Genomic DNA, 21,690 nt, shown 5'->3' with positions numbered 1-21,690 from the left:
TTATGAGTGTCTAATATTCTGCAATTATCTAGTCCAAGACAGGAAAAGTGCGTGTGTTCTCTCATACTCTATTCTGATATGTGTTTCTTAATGCTTACAATATGCCCTTGTGATCTGTTTTTGTAATTCCCTTCAGGCAGTGATGATAAAATTTGACAACATAGAATGGTAAATAAGGAAGACATCTTCAATTAATTCATGTCTGTCAGCGACATTCATTCCTCCTCTTATGGTGTTATTAACAGATGATGGTATGTGTTAATCCATTGCCCCAGTACATGCTGGAAAGACCCAGCAACACAGGAATCTAGTAGCTGGGACATGAATGAGAATATCTCAATGAGCTCTGCTCTTTTTAATATCCAGGATCAGTAAATGTGGACTCACCTGTCATATTCTTATCTGGGGCTCTCTGCAGCCTTGGCTCTACCCCTTGCTCCAGCATAACAATCAGGTTCAGGAACTGAGTGTCCTGTTAATGGGGAATATGAACTATATGGCCTGGTGTAATAATCTCAGGCCACCTAGTGGAGAAAGCTTCAACTGAACCTATTTTCTCCTCAGTTTTACAGAGGACTTTCTCCATAAAAATGTGCTTCTGATAATAAATACCAGCTTTCTTTATTTGCTTATTTATTTTTTTGCTTGGTTGTGGGGCTTGCAGTTTGGGAATGGGCGCTGTCCCCAAGCTCTTCAACTCAAGGCTAGTACTCTACCTCTCTGAGCCACAGGGCCACTCTCGGTTTTCTTCTGGTTAACTGCAGATAATAGTCTCATCAACTTTCCTGCCTGGGATGCTTTGAACCTCAATCCTCGTATCTCACCCTCCCGAGTAGCTAGGAACAGAGGCGTGAACAGCTGGTACCAGGCTGAAATACCAGCTTTAAATTACTGATTTGCAAATTCATGGTTCCAAAAGTAAAGTATTCTCTATAGGGCATTGTATATCAACCTAAATTTTATATATCAAATTTCAAAAAGCATCACTTTAAATGCAAATTATCCCCAAGTAAATATTGTCTATCATCCTATTATTTTTTCTATCTCATCCAGGTAAAACTTTTTTTTGTGAATTTCATCTAAAAAATAAACATATTTGCTTTCCTTTTTGTTTTCAAAGTAATAAAAGTTCTTTCAAAAGAAATACATTTGATCTATATTCTTATCTACACGGTTACAAAAACACATGTGAATTATTCAAGTAACAGAATTGGAGGAATTTATCTATTTTTGTTTGTCTATCATTTATTAATCTATCACTAATAAATGCATAGGGGAAAAGACTTTAGAAGGGGATGGTAAAAAAGCCACAGAAAATATAGAAACACTAACAAAGAAGAAAGTCTAGGAGCCAGAAAGTTACTAGAGTCTTAGTAAGACTTAAACAAACAAAAATGAGGAGGTACAATTATACAACAGGCACCAGTGAAGACTGCAAAAGGCAGATGTGCAATGCACAGGAGCTGTCCTCAGGTGTGGAAGGTGTGGAAATGGTTGAGAACGGCTCAACATAGCAACACTGGTGCGGATCTTCACAGCCTCTCTATATTCACTGAATTACCTGGGCAGCTCTGTTCTGAGGGTCCTTCTCTATCTGGGACTCTGCTGTTTGTTCCAGCTTCATAATTAACTCAGATTTGAGAACATAGGGCCCTATTACTGGGTAATCATAGAACTTTCACAAAAATGACTCACCTAGGTCCTTGAATGACAAGAGTATAGCATCAGGAGTTGTACAAACAAATTGAACTTGGTGTTACAGATGGTCCTCAAAGACTAGAATAATACATCTGAGTAGCATTAAATTTCATATATATTCACCTATCTATTAAGAACAAAGCCTCTGCTCCTGGGAATTAATGTGACCTTTTCTCACCCAAGGAAACCATGTTGCTATAGGTCTCCAGCATCAGATCATCCTTATACAGGGTCCTCTGAGCATCATCCAGGTCCTTCCACTCCCAGCTGAAGTCCACACATACATCTTCAAATGATATCAAGCCCTGTAATGGCACACTGCAAAAAGTCATTAGCCCTGACTCATGAGAAAAACCACATCTTGAGAATTTCATTCCTCTACATGTAGGTTTCTGTCTGACACAAAATGGTTGTTGGAGCTTGCTCTATTTATCTATGCAATATGGAAAAGAAAAGACAAAATAGAAATATCTGCTTCTATACTAACTTATTAGTGACTAAACCAAAGTTTCCCTTACCAATTAGGAAGTGTTTTTGCTGCTAGCAAAGGAGAAAAGATGAAAATTCTCTTCTAAGGAGGTAATGATCTGCACTAACAGCATCAACTAGAAATAGAGGCTTAGGATCTAGGATCCAGAGTTCAGTCAGGAAATCACAAGGGGATTCTACCACATTCGTAGATCTACATAAACACAGTCTCCAGTATGTGTTAAATGGAGTGACAGTACTCAAGAAACTGATTAGTAATGATTTTGGACATACAAGAGATTACTAAGTTCTCACAATATAAGTTTCATGTGCTCATTTTTGTTAGTATATGCCTAAAGATACTTTTAGGCTCCCTTATACTTTATTCCTAAATCTAAGGAACTGGCAGCAATGACTATTATGACATCACCCACCAATACAAAACATAAATGAGAGGAGAACAAAATGTGTCTTGACCACATTTCTATTTTTCTAGTTCCTCATGGAAGGATGGAAAGGATATAGGAGAGACAGATTCTAAGATAGCAGTGTGAGATGTCACTAACCTGAGTAGGCAAAGAAAAGTCAGAATAAACACCAGAAATGTGGTCCAAAAATGTGGGAGAAAATGAAAGATGGGAGAATAGTATTTTGTGATAAGATGTTATGCAGAGGGCACAAGGGTAGTTTTATTCTCATGCTGAGTCCTATTACAAAGAAACAATGTCCAACCATCTTTTTACTGTCACTATGCTACGCAATGCCAAAAATGAATGCTGACCCCCAGCACAGAAAAAGGAAATATGTGTGTAAATGATTCAAAGAAAATAACTTTTAATTCACAACCTTCTGTCCAGAAAACTATTCTGATAATGAGGACTGAACATATTTTCAGATTAAGAAAATTCTCCAGAAGTGGCGCTGTGGCTCAAGTGGCAGAGTGCTAGCCTTGAGCGGGAAGAAGCCAGGGACAGTGCTCAGGCCCTGAGTCCAAGGCCCAGGACTGGCCAAAAAAAAAAAAAAAAGAAAATTCAACAGCAGCATACCTTCATTACCAGAGTGTTATATGAAATTGTCCTGCTTAGAGAATGACAAAAGATTTTAACATAGATGTTCTCATGGGACCAGGATCAGAGAAATAGTAAATTTGTATGTGGGCGTAAAAGAAGACCACAAACACACACGTATGTAATGTTTTAAACAATGGCTTAAAACAAACATTACAATAGCATGTAGGTAGGTAACTCATAAATGTTGATTCAATATGTACCTACATACATGTAAACATCGAAACAAGAGTACATGAACTACAGATCAAATATCAAATATCCAATTGTTACTGTATTTGCCTTGAAAACATCATTCTCTAAGTTCAAAACCAAAACATCACAACTTGGTGCTAATGTGAAATGGATCAAGCTTATCGATGGAAGTATTGTCTTGAAAAGTACAGATCTATAAGGTTGCAATATGACATTACTCTTAAGTATATTTATTTCCTATGGCTGCCATACCAAAACAGAGTGGGAGAGAAATGCACTTCCAGTTCTAGAAATGAGACCACAGCAATAAGTTGCCTGAGGTTTGGTCTCTTCTGAATCTCCTTGCTTCAGCCTGAGGATGACCTTCAATCAATGTAAAATCCCTGGTTTCCCATTTGTGATAAAATACAGTACCATACTCGATTAGTGCTCAAACGTGATAAACTTTGCAAAAAAAATGCTGTAGGCCTTGCATATTTGTGAGTTCCACAAACACAAACAACTATCAATATTAAAATTGGAAAATATATGGCTCCTGTACTGAACATGTACAGACATAAAAATTGTGGAAATGCTGAATAACAAGTGTTTACACTGCATCAATTTGTACTAGGTATCAGAAGAAATTCAGAAGTGAATATGTGCTAGATATATGAAATCACAATATAGTTTTATAGAAGGAACATGAACACCTACTTTGTTATCTCAAGGAGTTTGTGGAACCATCTCTGGAAGCCAAGAGATGACTACGCTAGAGAGATTTGGTTTAAATACTTCCTAAGAAGTAGAAAAAAAATACCATATGAAGTAAGGAGACAAAAAGTAGCAAAACTGTAAACATAAATGAAATCACATTAGTATTTCCTATAAATGGAGTAAAGACAAGAGGCTTTTTCTGACTTGACAAAAAAAAAAAGAACTCAATAATCTATTACAAAGGCATATCCTAAAGACTCAAATAAATAAACAAACACAAACAGGCCATAAGCAAAAAACAATACTGAAAAAGCTGAAATAGAGTTCATATGAGAGGAAATAAACACAAACAGCATGATAACATACAGAGATATAATAACGGAATGATCACACATCAGAATAACACAAGGTATTTGTATAAACACTAAATTTCTCACAAAACATGAAACAAAAGCCAAGGTATTTAACCTAAAATTCTAAAACCTTGTAGAAAAATTAGAATGGGTCTGAGACAACAAGTACTGTAATGTTGGCACTTATGGTTTATTTATGGTGGCCACAAACTCAATTTTCCCACCTTTGGGGTGAAAACAAATTCTTCCTTTTAAGTGGGCAAGTCTTACCAATTTGCTTAGTCAAGTAAACTTATCACAGACTGGGAATGTGGATTAGTGGTAGAGTGCTTTCCAAGCATGCCTGAAGCCCTGGGTTCAATTCCTCAGTACCACATAAACAGAAAAGGCTGGAAGTGGTGCTGTGGCTCAAGTGGTAGAGCGCTAGCCTTGAGAACAAAGAGGTTCAGGGACAGTGCCCAGGCCCCTGAGTTCAAGCCCCAGAATGGGAGGAAAGGAGAGAAGGAGGGAAGGAGGGAAGGAGGGAAGGAGGGAAGGAGGGAAGGAGGGAAGGAGGGAAGGAGGGATGGAGGGAGGGACGAAAGGGAATGAAGGGGAAGGAAAAGGAAGGAAGGAAGCAAGGAAGGAAGGGAGGGAGGGAGGGAAGGAAAGAAGGGAGGGAGGAAAGGAAGGGAAGGAAGGAAGAAAGAAAACACATCACAATGAGGAAAAAACAATTATAGTCATTACAAAAGAAAAGGCAGCGGGCTGGGGATATAGCCTAGTGGCAAGAGTGCCTGCCTCGGATACACGAGGCCCTAGGTTCGATTCCCCAGCACCACATATACAGAAAACGGCCAGAAGCAGCGCTGTGGCTCTGGTGGCAGAGTGCTAGCCTTGAGCAGGAAGAAGCCAGGGACAGTGCTCAGGCCCTGAGTCCAAGGCCCAGGACTGGCCGAAAAAAGAAAAGGCAGCAACTGCTTTGAACCATGGACTATTTGAGTTTTGTTTAAATACACATTTCTACATAAACCAGTAAAAGAATCCTGTTTTATTGTAGTATCTTACTAATTACACATTTCTACATAAACCAGTAAAAGAATCCTGTTTTATTGTAGTATCTTACTAATTATAAATTTTAAGTGACCAACTAATAAAACAAACAACAACAACAAAAACCAGAATGCCAGCACCTGTGTCTCAAGCATCTCATCATAGCTACAAAAGAGGCTAAAGTCTAGATGGCAGCCTGGGCAGACAAGTACAATTAACCAGCAAACAGACAGGTTGCAGGAAAGGATCAAAGCAAGACAGCAAAATGACCAAGGGTGGAATCTCAAGAGTGCAAACCTTGGTACTAGGAAAAGAAGAAAGCATCAAGCATGGTGGGAGGCTGAGGCTGGAGTATCATTTGATCAGGGAAACACAACGAGTTCCATCTGAGGAAAAAAAGAGAAAAGGAAAGGAGGGAAGTAGGTGTTCATACCAGAAAGAAGAGAGGGGAAACTTGGTAGGAAGGAGAGAAAATTTCAAGACATTAAATGTCACAGTTATTTCTTGGATATAACACCAAAAGGTGCATGGTAAAAAAAAAAAGACAAGTTCAAATGTAGAAAATGAAAACATATCTCATCAAAGGAACAATGACAAAGGCATCCATGAAATTTGAGAAAAATATTTGCTTATATATCTGGAAAGATTAATAACCAGAATTCACTTAAAAGATTGTAAGAAAATCTAATAACACAAAAACAAATGAAAAGTGATTTTAAAATGGGAAAACAATGAAAAACACAGAATACAAGCAAATGGTTAATTAATATATAAAAAGGTGTTCTCTTTATCACCCAGTCTCCTTATCTGCCTGCTCTCTCTGACACACTGACACACACACACACATACACACACACACACACACACACACACACACACACACACACACACACACACACGACAGAATCGCCATTGTAGAATTTCCCTTACTAAGGTTCCCAGGGTGAACAAATGCATAGAGAAAAAAAGCAGAAGGATGATTCCAAGAGACTGGGGAAGAAATAGGAATTACAAGTTTCTTGAATATATATATAGCTTCATATACAGGCTATGAAAAATATTAGATAGATGGAAAAGGAGGTAGTAAAACAATATAAACATATACAGTATCAATCAACTATTCATTTGAGAACGGTGAGGCTCTTATCCAATACAGTGTCATGAGGAGAAAAATGAGGGATGGGTAACAGTGTTTAAAGACAAATGCACTAATTACCTTACTTATGGAACTGTAACCCCCTTGCTCATCACCTTTTCAATAAAGATGAAAGAAAAAAAAAAAAAAGAATGGTGACACTGGCAGCATGGCTCAGGCCCTCCAGTGGTAAAACTTAGTCAAGGGGTGAAAGTATCAGATAATGAACTCACATCCACTTCTCAGACAAGAAGAAAATAATAACCATGTAGCCAAGCATGGTAACAAACACTTAAAATACAAGAATATGGGAGCCTGAGGCAAGATTGCTAGACAGCCTAGGCTATATATCAAGGTTAACAAAAGTTTGGAATACATAGCAAATCTGTCTTCAAATTAACATTTAAAAGCTAGTATGGCAAATATTAAGTTATATGAGTTATAGAAGAAATACATGTGATATATGTATCTCTTCTCCATACTTACTTTAAGTAATTAATGGCAATTAGAAAGAAAAACCACAACAAGGAATTTAGAAGAGTTTGAAAGAAGGGCATCAGTGGCTCACAACTGTAATCATGGCAAGTCAGGAGGCTGAGATCTGAGAATTGTAGTTTGAATTCAGCCCAGGCAGGAATGTCCATGAGACTCTTATCTCCAATTAACCAGCAAAAAGCTGAAAGTGGAGTCATGGCTCAAGCAGGACTGTATTAGGAACAGTGCCCAGCCATGAGTTCTAGCCCTAGGACTAGAAACAACAACAACAAAAGAATTTCAAAAACATATTAAGTCAGATGTAGCTAGAAATAGAACAACAATACAGGGGCTAGGAATGTGGTAAAGTGCTCGCCTCATATACCTGAAGCCCTAGGTTTGCTTCATTAGCACCACATATATAGAAAAAGCCAGAAATGGCGCTGTGGCTCAAGTGGTAGACGGCTAGCCTTGAGCAAAAAGAAGCCAGGGACAGCGATCAGGCCCTGAGTTCAAGCACCAGGACTGGCAAAAAAAAACAGAATGACAATATAAACTTCAAATAGTATTACTGATACACAGGAAAGAGATGAAAATATTAGGATCTGCGCATCCTGTCTTTATTTTTTGAATAACATTTCACTGACTGCAGTATAAATGTGTTTCACTAACTCTTGCATGCTTGCTAGCAGTACAGACGATTGTTAGCTAAAACTAGATTTCCTGAGGGTCCAAACCTTATTACTGAAGAAATGTTCTTCAGGTTTGTGAACAGTGACATTTCTAATGTAATAAAGCAAGCCACTTATGGTTGACTAGAACCATCAGCTCCTGTTCTTACATACAGAACAGTTGAAAAACATCAAAATAAAGTGAAAGGACAAAACAAAAAAGCAGCACCACATTTTCTGAGGGTAGACCTAACAGAGAGGATGGAATTAGGAGAAATCCATTTCACTGCACTAGACAACTTTCTGGAAGGTAGTGATATTCCTATGTAAAGTGTACAAGAAAGTGAATCAAGAGAGTTCCCTAAGACAAGAAAAACTGAAGAGTAAGAAGTGGGTACAGGATAGAGCATTTAGAGAAGAAAGGAAGAAAGGAGGGGAGGAGGGAATGCAGTGAGGAAGGAAAGGAAGGATAGAACGGGGATAGGAGAAAGGAAGGTATTTTGAAAAAAGTGATCTTTTCTATCACAGAGTGTTGCTTAAGATACGTGACTTGGACTTGTGGTTTGGCTCCTTTGGATGAGTCTACTGAGATAATATCAGCAAGTAAAGACAAGAACAGAGGGTGTAACTAACTGACACATCCTATTCTCTTTAACCTAGAAAATGACCAAGCACTCATGAACCTGAGGTCAGCCAATTTGAGCAGAGGGACATGGCCTGCTGCATAACAGATAAATCTGGAATGGCTACCAGTTTCACCTGCTGGCTTGCCAAATTTCTGGCTGATGGCACACCCTTCTGCAGAAGTAACTTTTGTCTTGCTGAGCTGTTTTTCCACTGGTGTCCTTATTCCTTCAGAACATTCCAATATCCCCAGTTTCCAAGAGAAAAGGAAAGCAATGGTACTCACTAGACACAATGTTGAAAATGTACCATACAACCTGTGGGTGGGATAGGAGGAGGAAATAACTGGGAGAGAGCCAGTGCAGGGGTGACATTGTCCAAAAGAATATCTACTCCATGCTTGACTTAAGTAAATGAAACTCTCGTATTTAATTTTAAAAAAAGGTTTAATTACACAGAAAAGCACAGTAAAGAAAGAGAAATGGAGAAAAATAGTGTGCCATGCCCCTTTAGAAAGGAATAAAGATTCCTAGAAAAGCCATACGCAACATCTTCAAATATAGCATAAGTTTCAAGTAAGAAAAACACTGAACAGCAGTTATGAGCTTTGACTACAATTTAAGTGAGTAATGGACTTTTTTGGGGGAAAGGGGAGATTCTATGGCATCTATTGTACTCCCGACAGAAAATACACACCAGCCAAGAGTTATAAGTGGGCAATCATTTAAGTATAACGGGTTAATCCGGCCTTTCTAACATGGAAAGAAGTTTGGGACCACACTAATTCAGTAACTGCAGAAAAAAGCTCAATAAGATAGTTTAACACAATTAAGATAAGTTAATACATGACTAATGAGGATGAGATTTCAGACTGATGGCCACCAATCTTCACATTCCATAAGAAGTTAGCATGCTTACCTCCTACGTCTCACTGGAGTAGGTAACAAACATAACTGGTTTTTCTCACATCAGAAACAACAGAGACAAATTCAAGGTGGATTTGCACTCAACTTAAGACAGACTCTTAAGATTTCATTTTCTGCTAAATCTACAAGCCATCTTTTTCTTATTATTAACCACTTTCCTGAGGCTAAATCTTTTCTACTTTCCCACTGTCATTCTTGGACCCCATTAAGCTCATAAAACATTTCATAAAAAGCACAGAATGAAACAAAAAGAGACTCACCAGAGACCTATTCATGTTTCTTTGCTCTTGGCAATACAAAGACAATTCTGACAGCACACCAGGGAGAAGTCAAATGGACTAGGGAAGGAACCAATGTGGCTTTGTCCCAAAGTTTCCTGCTCAAGACACTACACATAGATTGGTAAATAACAACAGAAGTAGTAAAAGTAATTTTAAAAATGTAATAAGGCTTCCTGTGGGAGAATTCATGTCTCAAGCAGACATACTATATTCTCCAGTAAAGATGTATCCAAAGACCATTAATTGGTAGATAATATAAATGTAGTTCATGTCTAGGTGAGGGCAAAACTAATGTGTCCTAACTGAATAATGTAAGTCAAAGAAAGACATGATGTCTTTCCTAAAATTAGGAACTACAGAAATGCACTTAGGAATGTAGGAACTATTTTCCTGTTAATGTAAAGATATCATATAGGACTCCATTCAGCATTTCATTGTATCTCCTGTTTTGGAATATTTCAGTATCATAGAAAGCATGTTCCTATAGGTCAGTATTTTTCACTCAGAATTATAGAGGAAAAATGTACAGAATACATATTCATTGTGGTTTCCTGTTCCAGTACTAATTCCCAGATGGGACATCTCCCTCTACCCAGAGAGCCTAAAGCACTGATCTGGACTTTGCCATTTATCTTGTTTTGGCAAGAGACACCAGTGAACATGATGTGCACAAAGGCTTGAAAATTCCTTAGTGCTAGCCTTCCTTAACACAATTATACTGCCACCAAAAAAAAAAAAAAAAGCAAGCGATTCATTAAAGACCAATGTATGCATTTTTGTTTTAACTTGTGTTTGTTTGTTTGCTGCTACTCCTGGGGCTTGAACTCAGGGTCTGAGCACTGTCCCTGGCTTCTTTTTTTTTTTCTTTTTGGCCAGTCCTGGGCCTTGGACTCAGGGCCTGAGCACTGTCCCTGGCTTCCTTTTGCTCAAGGCTAGCACTCTGCCACTTGAGCCACAGCACCACTTCTGGCCATTTTCTGTATATGTGGTACTGGGGAATTGAACCCAGAGCCTCATGTATACGAGGCAAGCTCTCTTGCCACTAGGCCATATCCCCAGCCCCTGGCTCTGGCTTCTTTATGCTCAAGGCTAGCACTCTATCACAGCACTTCTTCTGGCTTTTTCTGTTTATGTGCTATTGAGGAATCCAACCAAGGGCTTCACGTATGTGAGGCAAGGCATACCACTAGGCCATATTCTCAGCCCAAAGTTATTTCTTTTACTTTAAAAACATAAAATGAATTTCTTAGAGGCTGAATAGCTCAGTTTATGGGACTGGAATGTCCATAGATTTCATAGTAGGAGGATTGTTTTCCTTTTGTTTTGAATTTTGGACATCCCTAGAACAAGAAATATAAAGTTTCATATGAAGAGAATTTCAGTTTAAGCATGTAAACTCCACTTAAAAGAGGGAGTGAAAATGTTTTAGGGTGCAAGTATATATAGAAGTCCTTATTTTCAATAATGTAAAATGAATTCATCCTGGTGCTGCAGCATTTGTACTATTTCAAGAATATGTTAGAAGCAGAAAATGTTAGTAACATTTTTGTGTTGGGGATTCATGCTGCCCTTCCCCTAGCCCGGGAGCTGTGTGGGAGGGAACCCCTCCCACCTTCCAGCTTCAACCAGAAGAGAAGCAAGCAGTCCCCACCGCTCTCGGTTCGGCCACATGTCTAATGGCTAGGCCTGGCCCTTGGGGGATTATGGTCCCCGCCCACAGAGGAAGTTTTATGACATCACCTGATGGGAAGCCCAGTCAAGTCCATCCCCTTCCACAAGAAGGTGATACAAGAACATCATCAATTATAGAGGCTACAGATACACATGGGACGTTGAAAGTAGTTACAACTGTGATAAAACAATCGTTTCCATAACATGGAGTTCATTTCACTTAGCATCATCTTATGTGTTCTTAAGGGTATAGCTATTGGGCTTTTGTGCTCCTCTGCTGTGACTTGCCTAAACCTGTACTAATTATTCCCAATAAGAGAGACCATAGAGTCCATGTTTCTTTGGGTCTGGCTCACTTCACTTAGTATAATTTTTTCCAAGTTCTTCCATTTCCTTACAAATGGGGCAATGTCATTCTTTCTGATAGAGGCATAAAATTCCATTGTGTATATGTACCACATTTTCCTGATCCATTCGTCTACTGAGGGGCATCTGGCTTGGTTCCAGATTCTAGCTATGACAAATTGCGCTGCGATGAACATTGTTGTGCTGGTGGCTTTACTGTGATTTTGTTTGTGTTCTTTTGGATAGATACCCAAGAGTGGGTCTGCTGGGTCATAGGGGAGTTCTATATTTAGCCTTCTGAGGAATCTCCATACTGCTTGCCAGTGTCAGCCACTTGTTTTAACCTTAAGTCTCCATACCAGTGACACTTTATGGCTTTTATTCATAAAGCTAAACAGCTTTTATAAATAAAATAACTTCTGCTAATAAGATCTTGTTTGAACATTTGGACTTTTAAGGTTTTTTCCCAATATAACATTGTTTATGCTTTTCTTTTTTCCTTCTCTCTCTCACTCTCTCTCTCTCTCTCTCTCTGATTGCAGGACAACTCTATCATCTTATTGGAAATTATCTTTCAGAATGGTTCAAAAGATTTTCCCAACCTAAGTGTGAAAGAAATCAGGCAGCTGACCTTTGACCTCCTGATTCCAGGTAACTGGCCTTAGTAAAGGCAATAGCAAACAACTGATGAGCTATGACATGTGACTGAAAAAAGAAGCAACAACAACAAAGAAAAAAGTCAACCACTAAGATGATGTCCAGAAGTAAGAGCTACTTTACTCTTGGGACTGCTTATCTGTAACTTCTGCAATTTCACAAAAATATAGCAATTGTCATATAGCATGTTGTTTGCAAAATAAAGTTATTTTTATTACCAAGTTAGAATCAGAGCATCTGAATTCAGTGGCTGAACAAAATCTTGAAGGAATGAAAAAAATTAAGGAACACACACACACACACACACACACCAACCTATTAGAGGTTTGAAGGACTAGAACTCCATCAGCTTGAACATTTGTCCATTCACCAAGTATGGTGATGTACCTCTGGAATCTCAGCTACCCACAAGGTGGAAACATGGATTCAAGAGTTTAAGGCCACACAGAGAAAGTCAGAAAGACCTTATCTCAAAGACAAATACAAACAAAATTTACTGGATATGTGGCTTAGTAGGGTGCTTATCTAGCATGCTCAAAGCTCTGGATTCAAGAAAGGAGGAAGGGAAAGAGGGAGGGAAAAGGCAGAGGAAGAGGAGGAAAGGAAAGAGGAAAAGAGGAAGGAAGAAAGTAAGAAATGGAGGGAGGGAGAAAGAGAAGGAAGAAAGGAGGGAAGGAATTTCCACTGGTAGCTATTCCCTTACTATTTCTGTACTCTTGTCTGTACCTAAGAGAAAATACACATTGTATTACTATGGCCTTTTAAAACAAGAATGCAGTGTTTTTGTGTTGGAGGGATGTAAGGTATGGATCAATGGGTCCTGTGTTGTAGAGTGCACAACAGAAGGACAGTCTAGCTATAGCTTTCTAATTTTCATAGGCCACATACAACCCATGGTTGGGCAGAAACCATGGGTTTTTAGAATTATGGCGCCTACTAAGTCTCCATGACTATATCAAAATATCTGAGATAGTAACTTAGAAAAAAGATTGTCTGCACCCAGAGTTCTGAGTTTCTAGTCTTTGCTGAGTTGGCCCATTGCGTTGAGCCTGTAGCACATCACTGCAGGAGCTTGTGGTGAATGGGATTGTGAACCAGGGAGCAAAGAATGAGGAAAACACCAGAGCTCCATGACCTCCTTACAGAGCATGCCTGTAATGACATAGAGACCTGCCACATAGCCTTCTCATTGCACCATTTTAGGGACAAAGTCTTAACCTATGGGCCTTTGAGGGACATTCAAAATACAACCTATAGCAATGTCCTGATATGAAACTATCTCAGTGTCCCACCACAAGCCCAAGTCTTCAGCAAGATTGACCAAACTCAGAAGGCTGTCACCTTTCATTAAAACAGAGTAAATGATCTCAGTTCTGTCCAGTTGGAGGCAAAAGGGGTGAGATGAGCAGTCAAGAGGATAAGATTTAAAATGGAGGTCAGGAGATGGGAGACAACATTGTCCAAGAAAAGTCACTGCTGTATGATGTGACAGGCACATCCACAGTGCATAGAAAATGGGTTTGGTCACATTAATTGATACCAAAGCAGTGGAAGTTGGAGGCAGACATGTGGCTTAAGGTATCTTCTTGTTGTGACTATATTTTTAAAATTAGGAGTAATGCATGAAATATTCAAAGGAATATGAAATTCACATGCAATAGTCATGCTAATAGCCACTGGACACTTCCGTAAGTGTTGATACGGCTGCCTAAGATCTATGCAGGAACATTCCTGATAACATTATCAATTGCTAGAAACCTGTCCCAAATCATGTCCTTACCTTTATCTAGAAGCTCTGCCCCTAATCAAGCGAAAGAGTCCCAAAGAAGATACTACTTCATGCATCATGAGGGTTTGTACATTAGTAGGAGCTAGAAGGAATCTTGCTCCCTCCTGTCAGACAAAAGGTCAAATAAGTTGTGTGTATGCACCTGAGAGAAAATGGCAATCTGAGAGAAATATCACACTGCAATGCTTTTTAATGTTGGGCTTTAAAAGGGGGCTGTGATTTTTCACTGTGTAAAATGACTCTATTTCCTAATGAAAGACTATAAAAGTAGCATGTGAATTAGCATTGTCACTATCCAATTTGAGTTGTTTCATAAAATTTCCCCTTGTTATTCTAGTTCTACTTGTACAATAAATAAAAATCAGGAGGGAAAAAAGAAATGGTATTAAAATAGCTCTAAAATTATATTTCTATATAAATTAATTCTTTCCAAGAGTAGCATCATTTTAACAATCTAAGTATCATGGTGGAGATTTTTTTTAATCCATTACACTAATTTTTTTTCTAAAGTTTCCATAATAACGCTTCCAAAGAAATTATAATATAAGAAAATGAATTAAATATAACACAAACAAGCTTCTTTCACTTTACAAATAGCACCTGGATGTTATTCACTAAATGAACATTCATTTGGGGTCATTTGTTCACTCCGTCACCTAAGTGTTTCCACTATTCATGCTAACAGCACATATCTATAAGGCAAAAACAAAGAATTCACAGATAGTCCGTGAAGAACAGAAGAAGCTGTGAAAAGTAGGTCAATTTCAAGACATTCTCCCAGAGGGGCTTGGCCTCAATATTTCACTGCAATTGATCAAGAGATGTGAACATACTCACATTGTATCTTCCCTGGGGTTCTGCTTTAACCCAGTCATGCAAGCTTGAAACTTAGAGCTAGCTTTACTTCTCTCACTTCTTGTAACCTAATAATGATCATGTCATAGATGTCTGCGGCACCCATTTCTTTCTTCCTACTTTCCTTTTCTGTGCTGGTACTAGGGCTTGAACTCAGGGTCTGAGCACTTGAGGCTGGCACTCTACCACTTGAGCAACTTGAGCCATAGCTCTACTTCAGACCTTTTTATTTGGTTGTGGTGGTAGTAGTGATAGTTAATTGGAAATAAGAGTTTGTTTCACCCATTTTCCTGCCTGGGCTGAGTTCAAATCATGATCCTCACATGTCAGCCTCCTTAGAATCTAGGAGTATAGGAATGAGCCACAAAGTGTCTGACTGAGGCACTCATTTCTAACACATTCAGTACTATGGGCTGATAAGAAATAATCTCATATAGAAAGAGGTAATGCCTGCTAGGAAATTTGCTTGAATAAGTGACAGAGCTGAGATATCAACTGATCAAGTACCTCCACATTACTTGCACCAAAATTTGTATTGTTTCTATTGTGTTGCTGTTGTAAGCAGTATCACAATGAAAGGTCTTGCAGAACTGCCATTTCACAGTTGTGCAGAGATCTCTGTAGGACATATGCCAAGAAATGAGTTCATTGAATATCGTGTATATGATCAATTTTCACAGAACTGACTATATCCCATGGAGGACGGCACATATTTGTTCCTCCAAACAGAAATGTAACAAATGTATGTTACATCTTCCTTTACTCATTCCACAAACATTTATTGAACAGCTTTGTATGTCAGGCACTCAGGCACTCTTCAAGATGCTGGAGAATACCCGGGCAAACAGCAGCTCTCATAGATCTTACATCCTAATGCAGGATTCAGAGTTGATTAACAAATAAGTAAATCTGTAGTAAATACACAAAGTACACTATGTGCATGTCTGGAAAATCACAGAAAAGACCTTACTGTGCAAAATTAATATGCACTGATATGTAAATGATCTGTAATATATGATATATACTAAGTATTTAAGACAAAAATAAGTTAAAAATTAGTTATTGAAATTATAATTTTAAGTAAGCAGTAATCAAATGAATAAATCACATGCCTAGCTACTGAGGATGCTGAAATCTGAGGATCAGGGTTCAAAGCCATCCCAGGCAGAAAAGTCCATGAGACTCTTACCTCCAAGTCATCACACACAAAAAAGAAAAAAACAGAAGTGCAGCTGTGGCTCAAGTGGTTGAGCAGTATCCTTGAGCAAAAAAAAAAAAAAAAAAAAAGGCAGTGCCTAGGCCCTGAGTTCAAGCCCCCCAGAACTGGCACAAAATCAACCAACCAATTGATCAAACGTGATGAAGGTATTTTCCTTATAAAAATAATAATTGCAACAAATTAAATAATGCAGGTATCTGGCAGTGAGTAGGTTAGTGAGCAGTTGAAGTTAGTAAGCTGACATAAATGATAGAAAAAGGTCAATATAGGAAACAGCTTTCCTCTGGAATATTTGTTCACAGAAAAATTGACTTAATTTCCCCAAACAATCTTACATATTAATGAAACAAATTCTTCATAAATGGAAACTCCCAAGTAGAATGGAACACTCTTAAAACTTCAAGAATGCAAAGTCAGGCACTGATGACAGTCCTAGCTACTCAGGAGGCTGAGACCTGAGGATTATGGTTCAGAGCCAGCCCGGGCAGGAAACATCTGTGAGACTCTTTGCTCCAAAAATTTTTGAAGTACAGTAGTGGCTCACGTGGTGAAGTGCTTGTCTTGAGCACAAAAGCTCAGAGACAGTGCCCAAGCTCTGATTTCAAACCCAAGACTGGCAAAAAAAAAAAAAAGGTTAGAGTCTCACTTGTTCATTCCTTATTTAAAACTTTTTTACAATCACTTTTTCAACTGAGATTGTTCTGATCCTGATATCACATGAAAAAGAAAACATCGTTAACATTTGCTTTGTTTTGAAAAACAGAGGAAGATAGTCCTGTGGATCTGATGATGCAGCAATATGAGGTTCCATGTTAACAACTGAATTTTTTCCAACAGGACAAGTGTTAGCAAAAAAATTTCCCATGTTCAGTGCATCATACAGTACATAATATAGATATATTACTGCAGATATCTGCTCTAAATGGCATTTCTAGATGTTAATGCATATCTGGTGGCATCAGGAATATGAAGAAAAATGAATGACAGTAAGCAATTGAGTTCTACATCATTACAATACTCATGAGATTTTTGCTTATAGCTCTACACAAATTTGGTTTTGGCAATTTCAATCTCGTTGGGAAAGCCTTGCTGATGTAATTGAATACTAGTTTAAAACATGTAAAATGACCCTACAAAGATGAAATCTGGAAATCATATTGAATAACAGATCATACAAAGCCTTCCTTATGCATTTTACTCACATAATTTGGAACTGATATTTGTAATGTGCCCTTTATGCATTGAATGTCCCTTAAATCAGAGGATTCATCATTCATTTTCTACAGCAAATACCCCAATTACAGTGTAAATCCCTCTGGGTATGTTTTTGAGAATGTCTCTGAATTACTCTTTCCCTTTAAAGTATATATATTAATATGTATATACATATATATATATTCATGGTCTACTGCCTTAGTGTTACTTTGGTCATTAGAGATGAGCTATCTTGGTCCTTAGGTCAGAACCTGAAGTAAAATAATCCAGCCTGGCTTTTCCATTCCCCACCTCACCACTGCAGTGTAGACTTTTGTCCTGTTTCTTGAAACATCAGCCCTCACACTAATTTACTGAAATAGTTGCATCTTGGTGGTGCTATGACAGAGACTGGCAGAAATAAAATGTGCTTGGTCTCTGGAGGTTATGGGAAGTGTAGTTCAAGATCCATTTTGTTTCTACTCCACCACTTCATGCTCTGCCTTCACCATCCCCTGCCCCTCACCCCCTGTGCATTCCAGGATATTGGGCTTTGACTTTCAGACAGCAAGCAGCTGTCCAGTAGGTGGCAGGTGCTGGTGTGGCAGGTGAGCCCGAGGCACGCTCTGAGGTCCCTGCACACTTGCACTCTTTGGACAGGCTGATAACCCAACAGGTTGTTTGTTGTTGCACCATCCAGAGATCTTGTCCCTCTCCTCCTCCCATCCTTACTCTTCCTCCCAAGTTCAGATCAGAAGCAGATGTCTGGCATTGCAATCTTGTGATTTCCCATTTCATAAAGTGATTTTTCACAAGCTGTCAATGTTCTGTGGAAACAGGACACTGGAAGCAGCAAAGGAATTAACTCAAATGTTCTATGAGCTACTAAAGAAAACATCGATTTTATTTTATTATGTTATTTATTACACAATTGACCCCACAAGATTGAAGAATATTACATGGTACAATGGAGTTTAATACACACATCTGGTTTTGTCTGACCTATTCACGTCTCCTAGAGGCTTGGCAGGATCATCTTACTGTAACAACCATAGTTCTCTATGCAGATACATGTAGATCATCATACATAACAGTTGGTTATCATGATTGGTTTTGAATATGGCCTAGTGGCAAAAGTGCTTGCCTTGTATACATGAAGCCCTGGGTTCAATTCCCCAGCACCACATATATAGAAAATGGCCACAAGTGGAGCTGTGGCTCAAGTGGCAGAGTTCTAGCCTTGAGCAAAAAGAAGCCAAGGACAGTATTCAGGGCCCTGAGTCCAAAGCCCAGGACTGACAGAAACATTGGAAGAAATTTCCTTGGCCACCAGCCTACCCATTTTATTTTTATAGCAGGCCCTTCCTTTATTATGTTAGAGGCACACCCATCTTTTTTTTTTTTTTGCCAGTCCTGGGCCTTGAACTCAGGGCCTGAGCACTGCCCCTGGCTTCTTTTTGCTCAAGGCTAGCACTCTGCCGCCTGAGCCACAGCACCACTTCTGGCTGTTTTCTTTTTTCTTCTTCTTTTTTTTCTTTATTGTCAAAGTGATGTACAGTGAGGTCACAGTTTTATACATTAGGCCTTAGGTACATTTCTTGCAGTGTTTGTTACCTCTTCCCTCATTCCCCCTGAGCTATTTTGCTCATGGCTAGCATGCTGCCACATAAGCCACAGCTCTACTTCTGGCTTTTGGGAAATTAGTAGGAGATTCAAATTTCACAGAATTTCCTACTCAGGCTGCATTTGAACCCTGATCACCAGATCTCATCCTCCTGAACAGCCAGGATTACAAGCATCAGCCACTGGATACCAGCTGCATGATACCACTTCATATGAAATGTCAGAATAAATAGACCCATAGACTGAATGTAGACTGGTATTTGCAGGGGAAAGAAATGGGGAGAAATTTTTTAACAGGTATAATTTTTTTAATCATAGAAATACTTTGGAAGTAAGTACAAGTGCTGGTTTTACAAAAAGGTTTCATCTCAACATACCAGTTTTTGAACATATTCCCTTCCACTGGTTGTTTTTATGTCATATAAATTTTATCGCCACAAGTAGTACTGTGGCTCAAAGTGGCAGAGCACTAGCAGTGAGAAAGAGAGCTCAGGGACAGTGCCCAGGCCCTGAGTTCAAGCACCATGACCAACCAAAAAAAATTTTTTTAATGTCATAGTGGGTCTAGGAATGTGGCTTAGTTTTAGAGTACTTGCCTAGCATGCATGAAGCCCTGGCTTTGAATCCTCAGTACCACATAAACAGAAAAGGCCAGAAGTGGTGCTGTGGCTCACGTAGTAGAGTACTTAAGCAAAAGTGATAGAGTGCTTGAGCAAGTGGTAGAGTGCTTGAGCAAAAGAAGCTAGGGACAGTGCCCAGGCCCTGAGTTCAAGTTCAAGTTCAAATATAAAGATTACCTCCACAAATGAATTTTTCACTGGATTTTGCAATTTCTCCCACCTAAGTCATGTAGAGACTTCAATAAAATCTGAGCCAATGCTGCTGCTAGAAGATTCTGAATTTAGGTAGCCACTGTTTCCCAGGGTGCTGCTCTTGGCAGTTGCTGACAAGCAGATGTTCAATGAGGAATTTAGCTCCTTTAAGCTAAGAGAAGACCATGTGGTTCACTCTTGTCACAGCTGAAGTGTGGTGGGGCTTTGCCACTAACAAGTCCAGTCTCTAACAGTCAGCATGGCCCATACACAGGTGGAGAACACAGTATGGAAGAAACTTTGTCCCGGGAACAGCACACAGGGTCGAGTTCCCTGAAGGAGGATGTGGCAGACCCTTTGGTAAGAGGAAACAAGCACCCATTTTCTGAGCAATGACAGCATTTGCCAGTTCAAGTGGCTGGTCTGGTAAAGCTCACTCTGAGAACCCTCTCCTTCTCCGTGTAGCCCACCCTCTCTTCTCCCAGCTCCCTCCCAGACTCTAGTTCTTGTACATGACGCTGAGTTCCACATCCTGCATGCCACCCTGTCTGGAAGTCTGATGTCCTAACCACTAGTTTCTCAGTAACCAGAATGGCAAAGCTTTCAGTTTGGTTTCTTAACTCTCTCTCTCTCTCTCTCTCTCTCTCTCTCTCTCTCTCTCTCTCTCTCTCTCTCTCTCTCTCTCTCTCTCTCTGTCTGTCTGTCTATACAATGAGTTTTCCACTTTGCCTTCCTTTCCTTTATATTATTCAGCATGACTTATGTTGTCATGTTTCCTTGTGGACCCTGATGGGTAGAATCTATCTGTGTGTATCTGTGTGTCTGTGTATGTGTATGTGTATGTGTGTGTCTCTCTCCTCCTCTCCTCTTCTCTCCTCTACATCTCTCTCCTTCCTCACACCTCTCTCTCCACTTTACTGAGATGTCTCACTGAGATAAATGGCTAAAAGAGAAAACAATTTGTCCACAGGGAATTCTGGGCACCCTACTTTCTCTCTCTTCCTTTCTCTGCAAATAGCTGTCCCCAGCACCCATATGCCTTCACTAGATATAAAGTCAGGGAAGCCAGCAGGATGATGCCATAGCAATTGTCAAGGTATAAGATAATAATGACCTCCAACAGGGGCTTGGTTATCAGGGGGAGGAACAAAGGACTGAACAGTACAACTGTGAAGTCAACTCCACAGACAAAATAAGAAAACATACCTAATAAGTGATGAGGCATGGCTCAAGTTGTAGAGTGCCTCTCTAGCAAATGAGAAGTCTTAAATTCAAACCCCATTGTGGTCAAAAAGTTCCTAATGAAGTCTTTCTTTCTCCCAGTGCTTTCTATTCCCAGATTTTCTGCCAGAGATCAACTCATCAACAGATTGATGTCTTGGTAATAAATGCCCATACTGTCAGAAGCTGAGCACAGGAAACTGTCTCCACCTGCCTGGACAACCACCTGTACACAGAGAAAAGCAAAGAAGTCCAAATATAGCAGAACAATTAGGAGCAGAAACCAGGGAGACTAAACTCATCAGCTCCACACCCAGGGATGGAGCTCAGTGCTGGTCTAGCATGTATAAAGCCCAAGGATTAATCCGCCACATAGAAAAAGAAAAAGAGGGCTGGGAATATGGCCTAGTGGTAAAGTGCTTGTCTCATACACATGAAACCCTCAGTTCGATTCCTCAGCACCACAAATATAGAGAAAGCCAGAAGTGGCGCTGTGGCCTAAGTGGTAGAGTGCTAGCCTTGAGCAAAAAGAGGCCAGGGATAGTGCTCAGGCCCTGAGTTCAAGCCCCAGGACTGGCAAAGTGGATCAGGAAAATGTGGTACATATACACAATGGAATTCTATGCCTCCATCAGAAGGAATGATACTGCCCATTCATAAGGAAATGGAAGCACTTGGAAAAAA

This window comes from Perognathus longimembris, chromosome 2 (assembly GCF_023159225.1).
Source record: "Perognathus longimembris pacificus isolate PPM17 chromosome 2, ASM2315922v1, whole genome shotgun sequence".
Classification (NCBI taxonomy): Eukaryota; Metazoa; Chordata; class Mammalia; order Rodentia; family Heteromyidae; genus Perognathus; species Perognathus longimembris.
The sequence above is the reverse complement of the archived record's forward strand: the minus strand, read 5'-3'. Positions refer to the sequence as shown.